The 18,562-nt window shown below is 40.7% G+C and overlaps 1 long non-coding RNA gene across 1 annotated transcript; it reads right to left on the bottom strand.

The window, feature by feature from the left end:
- Positions 1–280: 280 nt before the first annotated feature.
- LOC308091985 lies at positions 281–1,275 on the bottom strand. The gene is made up of 3 exons (XR_013933760.1): positions 1,136–1,275; positions 531–569; positions 281–407 (listed from the first exon to the last, which is right to left on the bottom strand). It is a non-coding gene; the product is annotated as an uncharacterized lncRNA (long non-coding RNA).
- Between the last annotated feature and the right edge of the window lie 17,287 nt (positions 1,276–18,562).

The following is an 18,562-nucleotide window of genomic DNA, read 5'->3' as shown; positions in this document are numbered from 1 at the left end:
CAAAACACGTCATAGTGCGACTTGTTTTGAGCTTGTATATTGGCTACTTTTGCTACTCTTGTGTGACATAGAATGGCGAAGTACGGCATTAATTTACGAAAAAAGTTAAAATACGGAGATAAGAGGTGTCTGCCCGACAGTATTATGCAATGTGGCCCTCTGGAGTGAGTGTGGAAATATAGTGGCCCTCTACATCATCAAAGTTGCATCACCCCTGAGTTAGATGAATGTCAGAACATCAGTCTTAATTCAGAAGAAGAACATGCATCACTAACCAGCTGATGATGTTCAGAAAGAGTTCTGACCGCCTTGGTCAAGTGCTGGAGAAGATCTCTGCCCAGATGCGTCTTTTGCAGTGCATTTACAAAATGATCCAGGTCTTTGGCAAACGTACCGCTGCAGTTACACTATGGAACAAAATGACAGGGCCTGGTACTGCAGTTATGTCAAGTAGAACCAATACAATGAACAGAATAAGAAGAACATAAGATACTTGCATGGACCATTCTGTGTGAAGGATTATTACTTACTGCGTCCTCTCTCATTTTGTTAGTTGGCACTTGCAGTGCCTATAGAAATAGAGATAAAACAATGATTTTATTATTAATCTATTCAAAGGTTATGACAGCATTATAATGATCACATTCACATTTATACACATTTAAAAAAAATGCCTATCACTGATTATTCAGCACAAGACCACTGTACAACTTTACAGAGTCAAATCCTGAGTATAATTTTAATTCTGAGTGTAACAATAGACCAGCCATAGGACCCCTAAATTGACTTTCATGAATCCACAGACTCCCGTTTGATTATGTCCTAGAATCCAAATAAATGTTATAATATAATGTTATATATATTTTATCCAGAAAATATGTTTTAATATAGGCTAAATACAATGTTCTAAATTGTTATATATGTTATACATGTTATAATGTTACATAAGAAATAGATGCATAGCGGTGAATATTTATAAACTTAGAACATCATTCTTTTTTAGAATATCCACTACATAAGTGAATTTGACTGATAGGGAAATTAAACTGCTCCTCATTTGGCTGTATATTTCTGGGGGGAGATTGAAAACATCTGTGCTATAGTGATCATCATTAGTTCATAATGCTATACTTACTTGTCCCAAGTTTAATCTCTGTTTTTTGATTTTCTCCAGCTGATGAATGATCTCCTTTATGGCGTTCCTGTGCTTCATTGCCTCGTCATCAGCCTTGTTGACATCCATTGCCCTGGCATCAGCCTTGCAGATATGCAAAAGGACAAATGAGGCGCAGTTTACGGAGCTAGTTCAGGCCAGGCAACTTAAAGGTTTAATGACATTCACTTTTACACCACATTCAAAGTCTTTGTCCTGGTCCTTCAAAAGTGTACAAAAAGTTTTAAGTGAAAATTCCATTCCAGTGATCAATGGCAGGTGTTTTTCTCTCACATTTCTAAAGCCTTTTCAACTGCAATGAAAAAAGAAATCTTTGCCTGCGGGTGTCGCTGGTGAGGGATTTTGCCTGTCAATCATCGCCTCTGCTCCGCCCCCCCCCAAAGGAAAGGATAGGGGAGGGGAGGGTCGAGGAGGAGAGTGGGTGGGATTAATCGACTGTGACCTCACTGTCGAAGGGCCAAGCTCAGATTACTTTTCAGCCTAATTATTCAGAAAACCCCAGACCACAGAAAATCCACTGAATGTTCTAAGTTCAGTTTTTTGGGGTGTAATTGAGGTCATAAAACCCCAAATAAAACATTGAAAATAAAAAAAGTGAAAATGAATGTCATGATACCTTTAAGGGATTGGGGCAACCGATCAGGTGACTAGTCACATGCACTTTTCCTCCTGATCGGGTGGTTATAGGTACTGCGCTGTTACCTGCTCACTCTGGCTTCCCTGTCTTGCTGAGCTGACGTGTGTCGCTACTGCTGCTGCTGTTTGCTGAGATCCTGCTACCGCTGCTTACCTGCTGCTGCCCATGAAAACGTATAAACTCATCTCCTGGTCGTTCGTACTCCTCGCCATGTCCTCCTCCTCCACGGACACGGGGAGCGAACGGGGTGCGGAGGAAATTCCGGACACCGGGATCGCGTCCCTCCCCCCTGGGGGCATCCCGGGTCCCCCGGCCAAAGAGTAGTTCCCGGCTGGTAGTCCAAAAACAGCTGGGTACCTACGTATGCTGCTGACCATAAATAGTCTCATATTGTTCATGTAGGTGGTCATACGGCGTCGTTGTTCCTTGGTTGATGGTTGTTTGCGTTACTGCCATTGTCCATGCTGAGCTAATCATAGCTACTCATCTGTGTGCTACTGGTTCTAATCGTGTTATTACTTTCTTTACTTAAGTAAAAAACTAAATTAAATTATGGCTAAATCGCTTGCTAAACGCTCAGCTCAAAAGCAGTAGCGTTCGTCATTGATCGATATCAGTATGGTCAACTAGAGAGTGTAGAAATGGAGTAACGACACGCTTGATTCCGCCGCAAAACGGGCTCCTTGGGCTATAGTTCCAAACATTGGGACTGCCTCATTGAGTTAGACGGAGCACTTCCGCATTCCATTCTTACAATGGGAGTCGACGCTAGTGTCAGAACTCTCTCTATGGCACTGGGTTGACGGTAATTCACCAACAGTGTTGCGTAAGTTGCTATGTTTTCTTATCGTAAGCAACGATGGGCTTGGGGTTCTGTTATGGTCCCCAGTTTAGCGTGTTCAAAGTAGTTCACTTTATCTCAAGATTGGGTTTCTAGACCTGGTTGCTTGCTTCTCTCTCAAGAGATGACGTCACCGATCTATCGTTCACAGAGGAACGGATGCGCGCTGATATGGCTGGTAAGTGATACTGCCTTGGTAGAGAGAGGGCATGGCTTCACTTTGTGATTTGCTTTGCTTGTTCTGGCTCTAATGTTCAGATTAATATCTTTATGTACTGGTTAAAACACGGATATGCTCAGTTGACTGCATCTTGCTTAATTTATAGTTTAATGTATCATGGTTAGTTCAGTGGCTTTAGACGGTACTCTTATTCTGAAGAGCTCGTCCACCGGATGTTGTTTGAGGCTTATAGTTGATGACCGAACACTTCTCTACCTTATTTTTAACTCTATGTTCTCTACCCATGCGAAGGAGAGATGGGAAGCTAACTTGTGAGTAGTGTTCAAGAAGTAGTTGTTAATGCTGCTAGAATTCATTGAAATTGATTTAGCATTTATCTATAGGAGGTTCTGTTTGGTGTAGGGCTGGAACGGATGAACTATTACGTTATGGGATAAAGGGATAAGTTTTGTTCCGTAGTCATGCTGTCTGACTCTATGATTGGTTGACTTTTCTGGTGTAACCTGGGAATTGTAGTCTCTGCTCAAGCCTCCGGCGTCAGATCAGTGGTTACTGGTTATGATACAGGCAGAGAGATTTTATTCATGTGCCGATCGTGGCATAAGCTATATTTATTATTTTATGTAGTCTGCGTGGTAAAATAAATTCAATCAGGCTGGATGGCATAAGATTGATTGATTGATGTAGTTTATTTAGTAAGACATGAGAATAGTACATGACAGTACATAACAGTACATGGAAGTACAAATTCACAATACAAGGTCTACTAAACTGGAACTCTCATTAAGAACTAAGCTTGTTTAAGATGAGAACCCCATGCACACAAATCATGATGAAATATAAGAGGCAGGCAGATATACACACTACTATACAGAATGTCATACAATCAGCTTTCAGGTTACTGGTATGAAGAGAGAAAAAAAATATATATACAAAAGAGGAAAATGAAGGAGGGGGGGGTAGGTTAAGACTTAGACAGGGGCCATTTTCGAATTGCAGCCACCTGAAGGTGTATCTTTAGGGCAGTTTTGAAAGTGAGTAGGGTTTTACACTCCTTTACTCCTTTTGGTAGGGCATTCCACATTTTTGATGAATAGCATGAGAACGAGTTCATTCCCTTAGTTGAGCCAAATCTGTTGTTAAGTAATCTCAGTAAGCCACAGCAACTAAAGCATTATATTGATTAAATTATTATACGTTATGAACTTGCTTGTGACTTGCAAATATGAGTTAAACAGCAATAATACTAAGTATCACAGCGTAGGATAAATAAATGTGCAAGTCTAGTTGGTGTTAAATATCATAGGGTACGGGTCCGTTCGGATTCCAATCATCATTTAGCAGTATCTTTATCAGAAGGCTGCGAGTATGTTGTAAGGATGTGCATAGATCATTCTATGCTTAAAGCTGTCTGTAGTTGTGCAGACTGGCATTAGATTGCGTTATTTATTTATGGGCAGATAATAGGGGTAGGGATGATTTATCTCCATGGCTGATGGTGGCTATAGTTATTTACCTCTTGTATAGCTATGTCTGGTATCTAACACAGTACGTTTGCTTCTTCGTGGAAGCTTTAGATTGTGTTAGCACAGGCTAGCACAGCATGTTGCTTCTTGTACGGAAGCTTTAGATTGTTGTAGCACAGGCGAGTCAGCATGTTTGCTTCTTATGTGGAAGCTTTAGATTGTTATAGCACAGGCTAGCACAGCATGTTTTGCCTACATGGAGGCCGAATTGTTAGCACAAGCTATCTCAGCATGCCTTGCTACGTGGATAGCTCTGGATTGTTTGTAGCACAGGCTAGCATAGCATGGTTTGCTTCCCACGTGGAAGCTTGAATTGTCTTAGCACAAACTATCTCAGCATGCCTTGCTACGTGGATAGCTCTGGATTGTTTGTAGCACAGACTAGCATAGCATGGTTTGCTTCCCACGTGGAAGCTTGAATTGTCTTAGCACAAGCTATCTCAGCATGCTTGCTACGTGGATAGCTCCCCATGTGGAAGCTTGGATTGTTCGTAGTAAAAGCTAATTCAGCATGTTTGCTTCTCATGTGGAAGCTTGGATTGTTGGCAGCACAAGCTAAACACAGCATGTTTTGCTTCCCATGCGTAAAGCTATCAAATTGGTTTTAGCACAAGCTAACTCAGCATGCCTTACTTATGTAGATAGTTCTGGATTGTCGTAGCACAAGCTAAACACGGCATGCTTGCTTCCATGTGGGAGGTACATGGTATATAGAAAAGTTGGTTGCCAAGTGATGTTGTCATGTTATGAGCATCAAGATTACAAAAGTAAAGTTATTGCAACAGGATAGATAGTGGGGCTTCAGTAGAGTCAAGATATCAGTCATTTGTCCATGTTGGTGGTGCGCACAAATTAAATAAAATTAAAAATATATATATATTTTGCCGCGACATATCTCGCAGGACGGATAAAAGAGGGACTCCGATCCTGGCTGCTCCTGTTATCAATAGTTACACTATGTTGATGGGCTCTTTGCTTGTCTCATGCTTATCAAAAGCTGGGTGACTGGAAGTATTTGTCCCCGTATAAAAGGCGCTGCTGTATCCGCCAGAGTGGGATGCTCACGGCATATTTAGCACCACATCACGGTGTGTTCATCACTGGTGACGAGTGTTGCAGCGCAACCAGCAGCTTGCGGTGTGCGACTGACTGTGTCAGGATTGAGGCCACACTCGTGCATTGACGTGCAGCATGCGTCCCCACTCATCCACAGTGAAGCATGCACGCTTCACCGTGGATGTGTGAGTGGCTTCAGGAAGTAAATTCCTGTCCCAGCGGTCTATAACGGCGTCATCTCGTCCAGGGTGGCTTACCATGGTAATTGCAAGAATAATTCTGCTTATGGTTCTAGATTCCAGGTTGAGCTACCTACGCTCTTGGCGGCACTGTGAGCTCTCAAGGCAGCGTGAGAGAGCTGCTTGAGATGTGGGCTTCTCAATGTCTTCTCGGCACCTATGCTGCATCATCTACTGAGCTGCCTAGCCTTGCTGCTAAACTCTGCTAAATCAATTCTGCCAACCTCTGGCGTCTGGCTCTATTGGGCCGATCCAGCTAAATCTATTAGGCTATGGATGGAGAGGGATATCGGCGTTAGTTAATATTATTCACATGTCTAATAATCTGCGTCAAGCTCTGCAAGCTGTAATTTAAGCTTGTAAAAAAAAAATATATATATATATATATATATATATATATATATATATATAAAATGCATGTTGCTATACGGTAAATGGCAACATGAACCCAAAACGGGTTAAACTGGTCATAGGATGGCCAGGCTAATCCAGAATTGCAATAACATTGTGTTTGTCTCTCCATCTGTAGGCCTAAACTTGAACTGGTTCACTGCAAAGCTGCGAGAGATCGGCTCAAGCTGCAGGCTTTCTCCAACCTCCGTATTGGTTTAGCTACATCTACAGCCCTGCTTGTCCTATGCTTTTCTTAAATCTCTGGGGCGATGGTCCTCAGGAGCTTACGTAGATATTGGTTAATAAGGATGACATCCTGCAGGCTAAAAGCTCATGAGTATGAGTGCTCACGCTGTTCTATCGCTAATTCAATAAATGCTGCTTGCGCACTATTGACGCTTAATTATCAATATTACAATAATTACAACTCGGGTGGATTGCTGGGGATTTAGTTTAGTGGTGATGTCATGGTGCTAAAAAATGTCGGTTTATTCCTATAGCGCTAAAAAAAATTGTTTTTTCTATGGCTATGTAGTCAGGCTAATCATATCAAGCTCAGTCTATTAGTAATTGCTGCTCAGGTATCGTTGGGTACTGATTCAGATGTTAAGTAAAGATAGCACGTCTTTACACACATAGTCAGTACACTTTATTTATTATGGATGATAAACAATAGTTATCATTCATCATAGGATGACCTCATTTATATATATATGTATATATATAGCAGATTTCTTTGAAAAAGAAATAAATATAGAATGTCCTTTTCGAATCCTACTCGTGGTGCGGCACAGCAGTGGACACCGTAGTGTTAGGATACCGTTTAGGACTCCTGGGTTCAGGAATCAACAGGTACCTGGATTCATCAGGCTTGTTGAACACATGGTTGCATGCTGCATTTGTCTAGTTAAATTAAAAAAAAATGAAATGTTGAGGAACACTATCATGTTAGTAAAAAACAAGTTCATGGAGCTCCACCATTCTCACAGATGGTTGGTCTGGCGTCAGGCCCTGTGCTCCCAAGCGGTTTTGGGGGTTCTTGCTGTTTTGGGGGTTTAATTCATTCCCTGTAAATGCTAATTGGCATGTAACATTCATTAAAATGTTATCCTTACAGGGAATGAATGGATTCAGAGGCCTGACGCCAAACTATGCTTCCTCTTGTTTTCTATACCATGCTCAAGCTTGCTAAATATATATTGCTAATAAATATATATTCTAATCCAATCTAAGAGTTGTCTGACTGAAATGAGGCGCAGTTTACGGAGCTAGTTCAGGCCAGGCAACTTAAGGGATTGGGGCAACCGATCAGGTGACTAGTCACATGCACTTTTCCTCCTGATCGGGTGGTTATAGGTACTGCGCTGTTACCTGCTCACTCTGGCTTCCCTGTCTTGCTGAGCTGACGTGTGTCGCTACTGCTGCTGCTGTTGCTGAGATCCTGCTACCGCTGCTTACCTGCTGCTGCCCATGAAGTCATCCCACCCGCCTCCCCGGCATCCACCTGTAGGCTCTGTTTCTAGATCCCCTTGGGGGTTTAATTCATTCCCTGTAAATGCTAATTGGCATGTAACATTCATTAAAATGTTATCCTTACAGGGAATGAATGGATTCAGAGGCCTGACGTCAAACTATGCTTCCTCTTGTTTTCTATACCATGCTCAAGCTTGCTAAATATATATTGCTAATAAATATATATTCTAATCCAATCTAAGAGTTGTCTGACTGAACTATAATCACCATGTACTTCATATTCGACCTGTTTCTCTCTCTTTCAATTCAATTCAATTCATATTTATTAAAGTGTCAAATCACAACAAGTTGTCTCAAGACACTTTACATGTAGAGAAGAGACCCGACATCCCACCCTGAGCAAGCAATTTTGCGACAGTGGCAACGAAAAACTCCCTCTTAACTGGAAGAAACGTCAGGCAGACCCTAGGCTCTAGGGTGGCGGCCTTCTGCCTCGACCGTGTCGGGGGAAAGAAGAGAGAGAGAGGGAGAGACAGAGGAGAGACAGAAAGAGATACAGTGCAAGTAGTAACAATAACAATAGTAGCAAATATAATAGTGTAAGATAGTATATGATAATATAATATAGTACAGCAATAATGTGTATGCAGTATATAATGGTATAATATAAGAATGTTAAGATAGTATACAGTATAGTGTAGTGGTATAGTGTAGTGTAGTAGAAATCCACGGTCGTGCTCCATGGAGAGGCCCGGTCCGCAGTCACAGTCTTGAGCCGCAGCTGGGGGTCCGTAGTGACAGTCCATGGACCTGCGACGTGGGAAATAAAAGAAACTCCGGGGATCGGGTCCCCGGTTGTAGAATTAGTGGTAGGCCTTACTAGAGCGTGAATCCGTACAGGGTTAATTACGATTGTACCAATGGGACACAAACCCACACAACCAAAGGGAGGAGAGAGGAGAAAAGGGGGGGAGGTGGGGAGAGAGGATGACTATAGGGTGACTGAGTCTATACACTTCGGCTATAGGCTTTATCATAGAGAAAGGTTTTTAGTCTAGTCTTAAATATACAGAGTGTGTCTGCTTCACGGACTGAGACTGGGAGAAGGTTCCACAGCTGAGGTGCCTGAAACTTAAATGCTCTGCCTCCTGTTCTAACTTTTTTGGGGTTTCCTGGAGCCGTAAGCATTTTTTCATACTGTGGACGCAATGGTGTTCTGGCTGGTTTATAGGGCTCGATGAGTTCTTTGAGATATACTGGTGCCTGTCCATTGAGAGCCGTATGTGAGGAGGAGAACTTTAAACTCTCTGTCTCGTCTTGCGTGTGTGAAGAGATAGTGATACAGTCTGAACAGCCTATTTTATGTCCCAAAGAAGAGCAAGTTGTTATGTCATCACATACGCCAATGTGGAAATACTAAGAAATAATGTATTTGAAATCTTGATATGAAATAAGTCACAGCAGGATTGCACAGTCATTAGTTAGCCCCATGTGATTTGTGCCATTGTTCCTTAACCACAAAATTACTCAATTTTGATCCCCACCACGTGTCCTGTCAAAGTGCCCTTGATAAACTCGCTGAACCCTTTCAATCGTTCACATTTTGAAATATCAATACATATTTAATAAAAAAATAATCAGTGTTTGAGGTATAAGATTATATTTGAGAGCATCTGCATGATGAAGTCCACTATCTGCCGATTTGGGATCATTTCTTTGGCTATTCTTTGGCTATTCAAAAATAGCAGATCTACAAGCTCATAGCGCGGCACCGAGTGCCGCGCTATGAGCTTGTAGATCTGCTGTGTTTGAAAAATCGTGAAAATGTGTCCAAATCTTTTTAACATATTTTTTAAAGCGAACATTTGTCAAATATTTTGTTCCATGCAGGGACCTCCAAAAGCAAAGATTTGAGTTTTAAAAATAAATAAAAAAATACATGTATGTTCAAGATTTTTCAAAAATAGCAGATCTACAAGCTTGAGTGCCGCCCTACGAGCTTGTATATCTGCTATTTTTTTAATAGCCCAAAGTATAAAATAATGGTTATAGCTAAAAATCGAAAATGACAGAGTAGCCTATATGCGTTCCCGGTCTTAATGGGTTAAAGTGGCTGTCAGGTCCAGTAACACTACCCCAGCTTTCTCTTTTTCCTGGAAGCTGTCTTCTGAGTTTTGCATAAGCAGTGTTACTTGGCCCACCGCTTGATCCAGTTTAATGTACGGTACACATGGTTGAGATTTCAGAGTAGTTCAGAGTTCCTGGAATGACTTGTTGTTTTCCAGAAAGTGTCTTAACAAGTACCCTTTTTTTGTTGCATAGAGACAAAATACATACTTAAAATGCTAATGACAGCACTTTATCAAGTTTCATGTACGGTAGGATACTACTGTGTATATATGTAGCTGTGATTTCAGTTCCTTCTTTCTTTAACTCGGCTGGTAAAGTATTGTGAAATGATTTGTGGTTTGTCCGAAAGAGTCTTTCTAAGTTTGCTTTCTTCACCATTGCTGCATAGTTTTTTGCTGATGTGACAAATACATTTCCCATTTAACAAGATCAAAACATTATTCATTGTCTTTTTGTCTCATGGTATCTGTTCCTAAACTGTCATTCTACTGATGTCCCCTGCTCTAGAAATGTAGTTGTATACAACGTAGGTTCAGGAGTGGAGACCACCCTCTGCTTATCACAGCCACTCCCCGTCCTCAATTGCTTCCCTGTCTACCACACCTACCATCACTCATTAGCCACTCCCCATCCACAATCACCCCTATCCACTACACCTGCCTCCGCTCACCTCAGCCAATCCTTGTTGCAATCACCGCAGTATAAATACACCCACCCCAATTTCCTCCTTCCCCCTCGATTCTCGCTCTTCTCCCTTCTGTCTCTACTTCTCTAGGAATCCAGGGGGGACAGTGACGGAGCCTAGACGGCCGACCGCTCCCAGAGTAGAGCAACGATGGCCGTCAGCTCCAGAGACTATTCCCCAATAAGCCCTCAGCGTCACCCCACCTTGGGTTCCTCATCCCGTTCCACGTTCATCTCATTTCGTTTCAATAAATCATTAAACTTAAGTAGGGGTGTGGTCTCTTACTAGTGAACAACTGGTTGTTGATGGCAAAAGGCAGGTCACTACAGTAAAACGCACTACAGTAATTAACACCAAGCAAGTATATCACGTTTAAAAAATCATTCTAACTTGAAGTGGATGGCAGAGTAATCTATCCGTCTGCTTATTCTTTATAAGTGTCATCAACAAATACAATCTGCTATATTCACCAGAGGAGAAAAATAAAAAAGGTGGCAGCGTATGACCCCTCATTTCAATGGGATTTAATATCTATCTCCACTAGTTTTTTCAAGACAGTTTTGAAAGAAGCCAGTGTTTTACATCCTTTAATGATGGATGATGTCAGGGCATTCCACGTTATAGTGGCAGAGTAGTAGAATGAATATTTTCCCATGTTTGTGCTACATTTTGGGGGTTCAAGGTCGATAAGTGCTCCCTCTGGTGTTGTGACTGTTGGTGTAACTCCCTTTTGGAGAAGCAGTTAAGACAGGTATGAGGGCACTGGCCCTTCTGAGTATCTTAAATACCAATCCCACTGATCCCTGTCTTCTACCCTGAGCCATACCAAACCAGCAAAGTATGTTGGAATTAGGTGGGTCATGGGTTTTAGGCCGACAAGTAGTCGTATCAGTTTGTTTTTGGAGGTCTGAATCTTAGTTTTTTAGTGACATTGAGGTGTTGGAGAACCAAGAGGTGCAAGCATAATCGAACAATGACATTGAATGAGGGTTCCAGCTAGAGTTTTCAGGACATCGTGTCGTGTTGAAAAATCTTGTTCTTTGATTGACTTTCTCGATCACTTTGGATGCAATTTTTTCACCTGTGCCAAATAGGTAACCTCTTCTTTACTTGAGATGACTTCATTACATTACTTTATTACTTGCTTTTGATTTATTACATTTTATTTATATAAATTATTGTTTTGTGTTTTTTTGGCAGCGGGTCAGTTTCTCTGACTGGCCAACCCTTTGTGTCACGTGACTGCCGCTGCGCCTATATAAGTGGTAATGTGTACAGTCGGTCTCCCATCAACACAACGTTCGCAGTTTTTCTGAAAATATCAGGGAACCCCATGCATTCCCAACTTTCATCGTTGTCGTCATGGTGGTCGGTATACTCAGGTGGTCTTCTAGATGTATAATTATAGTGTTACAAATAATCAGAAAAACATACAGTAGATAGACAACAGTGCTTTTGAATATGTGTTTATTGACAGGATGAATGTGGATTATGTAAGATAGATCAGAATGTATTGGTACCAGGTACCAGTGTTACATAGGATAGACCAGAACACCACTCCACATGTTGTGGTTGTTGTTTATGTTCTCATCCTCAGTGAGCCTGAAGTTGCCACCTCGTAAACGCATGTAAACACGGTCCCCCAGCTCCATCTCTACCATCACTCCATTAGACATGTATTCAACCATTGCATGAGTCACGTATCCAGTGTTATCAATGAGTTTCTGCTCATTTTTAAACAACTGGATGGTCACAGGCTGCGGCGACCCCCAGACAGATGCAGTGAATGTGAAGTGATAGACTCCTTTCAACGGTGCTCTGAAGACACCTACGGGAGAACACACAAAAAAAAACAAATAAGCAAAATAGTTGCAGTGAAAAAATGTATGCGAACGATACATTAATAGCAGTACGCAACTCCTTTCACAGATTAATGTAAGAAAAAAAAGAAAAAAATCTGAAAACCTTTGAACATGTGTGAAAGTCTGATTGTTAAATTGTGTAATTAGTTAATTTATTCTGTAAAGTTCACTCATCGCCACATACCTGTCGTTGCATCGTACGCGTTGCCGAGGTTAATGAGGACATTCTTGTAGACCACAGTGGTATCAGAACAAAACGGTCCAACGGTTCTACCCAAACCAGCAGAGAAGGCCACCTTTGGTGTGTCTGTCAACACAGCATTATCAAATAAATCATCAGTGGTGGAATAGATACTCAAATGTTTTACTTAAGCAAAAGTATCAATGCTGCAATGTAGAAGTGCTCTGTTACAAGTAAAAGTCCAGAATTCAAAATTCCCTTGAGTAAAAGTACAAATGTATTGGTATCAAAATATACTTAAAGTGCCCAAAGTAAAATTACAAAAATGTTTGAAAATAGCAGATCTACAAGCTCACAACGCATCGCATCGCGACGCGTTGTGAGCTTGTAGATCGGCTATTTTCAAATAGCCAAGGTATAAAATAGGGCTTAAGTGGTTCATGTATGTTTTATAATGTAATCATTTATATCTGCAAAGATCTGCCGAAATGTATAGGGTTAATGTATGTTCTGTAATAAAAATCTAAATCTACAAAGTAACTAGTAACTAAAGTTTTCAAATCATTGTAGTGGAATAAAAGTACAATATTTGCCTCTGAGATGTAGTGGAGTAGAAGTAAAAGTATTGGAAACTGGAAATACTCAAGTAAATTACAAATACCTCAAAATTGTACTTAAGTACTGTACTTGAGTACATGTACTTAGTTACTTTCCACCACTGCAAATCATTTATAATATTATTAAAAACAAACATACAGCACTATATACTTCATCATACGAAAAATAGCAAAACTAGCCGATCTACAAATTTGACTGATTTAAAAGAAATAGCAGATCTACAAGCTCATAGAGCGACACAAAGTGACACGCTATGAGCTTGTATATCTGCAATTTTTGAATAGCCAAAGTATAAAATATGGCAAAAGTGGTTAAAATTATTGTGACATTATTAACCCATTAAAACCGGAAACATATCACAGAGAAAGAAGACATTTCAGCCTGTACCTTTACACATTCTTCAGGTTGCATTTTTGGCACAATAAGCATGTTGCCTCTTGAACATTCTAACCTATGCTCCTATGTGGATTATGTCAAACATACAGTAAATTGCATGATGAAAACATGATCAGATCTCTGAGCTCAACTGAATGAATTGTATGTAAAGTAAGACATTTTTCAACACTGTCCTCTCATACATGCATTGACTGAACATCATTCTGGTCTAATTACCTCCACTTTCTTTCTTCAAGTTCTCCACCTGCTCTTCACTGGTACTGAGTCTGGTCTGGATGCTCTGGACATGGTCTTCACTGGTACTGAGTCTGGTCTGGATGCTCTGGACCTGGTCTTCATTGGTACTGAGTCTGGTCTGGAGGACTTCGACCTGCTTCTGACTGACAGTCAATTTGGCAGACATTTCTGGAAAAAATATCACAGAGAAAGAAGACATTTTAGCCTGTACCTTTACACATTCTTCAGGCTGCATTTTTGGCACAATAAGCATGTTGCCTCTTGAACATTTGAACCAGCATTTTGTTTTGCCATACCTTTCATCTCATGTTTGTTGATGGCCAACTCCACCCGAAGATCAGACACTAAGTCTCTCTGGGCCTTGGCTTCTTTCACCACGTTCTTCAGCTTCTCTCCCTGTACTACCACAGTGTGTCCCTGTTCTGCCACGGTGTCTCTCAGCTCCTTGACTTCACCTTCGCGGGCTGTCGCCTTGGCCTCCATGGTCTTCAGCATCTGTCCCTGTACTACCACAGTGTGTCCCTGTTCTACCACGGTGTCTCTCAGCTCCTTGACTTCACCTTCGCGGGCTGTCACCTTGGCCTCCATGGTCTTCAGCATCTGACCCTGTACTAACACAGAAAAAAAAAAACATTCCAAAAAAGCTTAATCTTTCATGAATTAAAAACAAATTCAATTTTTTTTTTTAAGGAATTTCTAAAGAAAATGTAAATAAATTCCATAAATTAGAAAACAAATGTAGTGAAAATAGCAGATCCACGAGCTAGCTTGTAGATCTAATATTTTCACTAGTTTGGGTCCCGGGCAAACATCTGATTACTCTTTTGGGTCTTGAGCTAAAGGGTTTAGGAACCACTGGATTAAAGGGCCATTCACACAGTGAGTACTATAACTATAAATATATAGTACTATAAAGGTATACATATATAGTATTAAAATGGTTCTAAGTCAAGTGGATGGCAACAACAACTATAAAAAAAATACCATGGTGAACGATATAGTTTTAGTTGTATTGTTGTGATTTTGGTTGACCAACCATGTGGTCCTTCAACCCATTCAATCTGTGAACACATCTGTGTCACTTTAGATGTCTTTGGCTATTCAAAAATAGCAGATCTACAAGCTCATAGCACGGCAACTTACTGCCGCGCTATGAGCTTGTATCTATTTTGGAAGAAAATGTGTGGAAATCTTTGAATATATATTCTACCCCCAGAATGATATGTATTTGGCCGCGGACCCCCATCTCAAAATATGTTGTTCCAGGGACCCCCAGAAGCACAGATCGGAGTTTAAAATGTTCACTTTAAAACAAATACAGTCCATTCAAAGATTTGCACAAAGTTTCTAGATTTTTCAAAAGTACCAGATCTACAACCTTGGTGCTGTGCTATGAGCTTGTATATCTGCTATTTTTTTTTATTTATTTTTTTGAACAGCCAAAGAAATCTAAAATGACACAGATGTGTTCCCGGTCTTAAAGGGTTGAGAGTCTCCCTCTAAGGGAGGTGAGTGATGTTTCAGTTGAGTCGCGTGGGAAAAAATAATGGGCTTTCGATTTGTTGCACCACAAAATGGCTGCCACTGCTGTGCCCTATACATCATTTCAACAAGCTTTTTTATAAATTCACCTGCAATCTGTGTCATGATATCCTTCACAGTCTGCTCCATGTCTGCCAGTTTGGACGTTAGTGGCATCACAGTCTCCACCTTCTTCTCCATGTCTGCCAGTTTGGACGTCAGGGCTGAAACCAGCAGGGATAAATATCACTTGAATTTAGGACTGAAACCAGCAGGGATAAATATCACTTGAATTTAGGACTGAAACCAGCAGGGATAAATATCACTTGAATTTAGGACTGAAACCAGAAAGATCACTTGGCATTGGTGAAAAATAGTCACTGAATTAATTTGACTTTGGTTGCTGTAATCAGCATAGTATGATCTAGTTCTGGTCTGTAGCATCAGGAGTTCTCCTTAACGCTATGTGACTGTATGGTGTATTTTCCTCATTTCAATGAGTAAACGATGTGATGCCTACACTTCAGTAAAAGAATATCAATACGCTTTCGCTCAATATCAATCCATCCATCTTCAACCGCTTATCCGGAGTCGGGTTGCGGGGGCAACAGTTCCAGCAGAGAGCTCCAGCCTTCCCTCTCCTGAGCAACATTAGCCACTTCCTCCTGGGGGATCCCGAGGCGTTCCCAGGCCAGTGTGGAGATGTAATCCCTCCATATGGTCCTTGGTCTGCCCCGGGGTCTCTTCCCAGTGGGAGGAGACCCCACTCAATATGAAGATGCTATTGACCAGATGTGTTTGCGGTACTGGAGTAATTAAAACATTTCTCTGTCCATTGGAATGTTTTATTTTCTGGCCCAAAAGTGGATTTTACATGAAAGGTGGGAGTCTGAGAGACTTCCCACCGCGGAGGGTAGGCTTTCAACACCTTAAAACCGCATTTGTTTCTGTAAGTTGTTTATTTTTTACTTAAGTGTAGACATCGTGCTCCCGTTCACATGAGGTAAAACATACGTACAGTCCCATAGCGTTAAGGAGAAGTCCTAACGCTATGGACCAGAGCTAAGCATGATCCATATTTACTTTACCTGCATTATCTCTCTCCAAACCAGCCGTTTTCTCTTTTTCGTTTCTCGACACTCCCTTCATCTCCTCCACCATGTCACTGAGCTCCTTCAGTTTGGAGCACATGTTGTTCAGCTCTTGAGAAAGTGCAGCAGACAGACAGAATATCAACACAGACTTCAGCCTTCATTCTGAATTTCTGACCTTTTCAAAAAAACTACGTAAATAATAGCAACTTCTATATGTGTATCAGATCCAGTTTTCTGTTAGCAGTGCAGTTAAACTGTCTCTCTCTCTCTCTCTCTCTCTCTCTCTCTCTCTCTCTCTCTCTCTCTCTCTCTCTCTCTCTCTCTCTCTCTCTCTCTCTCTGGTTGAATAGAGCTATCTTATCAGTTGGAAAGTGTTGGTCTATAAATCAAAAACAACTCTCAGTTGGAAAGTACACCGTGACTGCCAACTTCTGAGGCAACTCTGTAATTCAACTTTTTGAACAACTGTGGAAATGTTTGTTAGTAGATTATTCAAGTGACTTATCACTCAGTCATCATGTTAACACACTCCTGAATGTCAACAAAGGCAGCAGTGAAACTAAGTCAAATCTTTTCAAATCTGAATGATTCTCCACTCCCTTTCTTCTCCTTTAATTTACTTCAGATCATTTGTATGTGTATCAGGGGCATGTACAAAATATGTTACTTTTAAGTAAGCATATCATCACCCACTACATAAATATGACACTGAATGTATGTAGTTAGTGGCATAAGAAACATTTTCATAAATGGCTAATGGAGGCTTAATTTTTTCACGTACAAACCTCTCTCCAACTGGGTTTTTAGATATGGGTCTAAAGTCTCTGTGTTAAAAGTTTGGTGCAGATTGGTAAACAATACAGGAGGAGATATAATGTAACTGTTTTTCATATCATTCCAAATGACAGAGGGTCTAAAGGTCAGAGGTCAAAGTGTAAAGTGTTTAGTCATGAAGGGAGACATATGTGTCAAATGGTTCATGAGCTATGTCTGTTCAAAGTTTGCATGTTTCAATGGAGTGCTATAGCGCCACCCTTTGGCCAATAGTTGTAAGTTTCATTTCTTAGCTGTTTGGCATAGCCTTCTACCATATTGCCAAGTTTTATAACAAAAAAATAAGCCAGAACTGCAAGAAAGGGCGGAAGAAGAAGAACGACTCAAGCATTGAGCTGCACAAGGACAAGAAAAGCTCACCTCCTATTGGATCCTCAGGACCATCCTGTTGAACACAGTCATGTTATTTAATTTCAACAACACAAAGTACAGTATGGTATTGTACAGTATGAGCTCTATTGAACAACATTAAATCTTGAAAGAGGTAAGAGATAAGGCAAAGAAAGCTATGAAGACAGACAGACAGACAGACAGACAGACAGACAGACAGACAGACAGACAGACAGACAGGATTGCAATACTGAGTCATGAAACATATTTCTCATAAAAGCGTTTCAGCACTTAAAAAAGTATAACATTATAGTTTTAAAGTGAGTGAAACAGTTTAGAATGTATCATGTGTTCTATAGTTTTAAAGTGAGTGAATGAGTTTTGAATGCATCTTGTGTTCTTTACCAGCTCTATTCGCACTTCAAGGACGGCGGCATTAATCCAACTCCTGTGCTTCTCATACAGTCCTTCTGTCACAGCAGTGCATTCTGGGAACAACACAGACACAAAGTTGATTGGGACTGTGTGAAGTGAAGCTCGAGTCACCTGGTGGCCGACTCTGAAAGTGCAGCTTACCACAGCTGGGGCCGGTTACATGAAAGAGCAAAAACTAGAAATGCACAATTATGAAATGATGGCCGATATCCGATATCCGATTATTTGCAGGGTCATATTGTCCAATACCAATTCCGATACCGACATATTACATTAATATATATTATATTTATATTGAGCTCATTGCTGATTTTTTGTATTTTAAAATGTTGTTTTGCTGTTGAAAGTTCCCCCCTCCCTATCAACCCTACTGTGATTATAAATATGTATGGAATAAATACATTGATTAGATATATATACATTTGAAAGACAATTGACTGACTTCTAGTACCAAACTAAACTATGACATCATATTTGTATGCTTTAATAAGCCACCTGCTTATTACATAATTATTTGAATCGTTGTTTAACACAAAACATTTAGTAATGTATATTTATGTTATGTGGCCTATGACACTAAGTTATTAGTGTTATTTATTATTGTCTGTTGGCTAAATTAATTAGCCTCTGCTCTAAACAATAAAGCCCCCATTATCTCCCCCAATCACAATTCCCTGGAGCCACCACAGTGTGTGATATACTGTGTGTGACGGGGGGCG

The sequence above is a fragment of the Gymnoscopelus braueri genome (assembly GCF_963280865.1).
Source record: "Gymnoscopelus braueri genome assembly, chromosome: 9".
Classification (NCBI taxonomy): Eukaryota; Metazoa; Chordata; class Actinopteri; order Myctophiformes; family Myctophidae; genus Gymnoscopelus; species Gymnoscopelus braueri.
The sequence above is the reverse complement of the archived record's forward strand: the minus strand, read 5'-3'. Positions and strand labels throughout refer to the sequence as shown.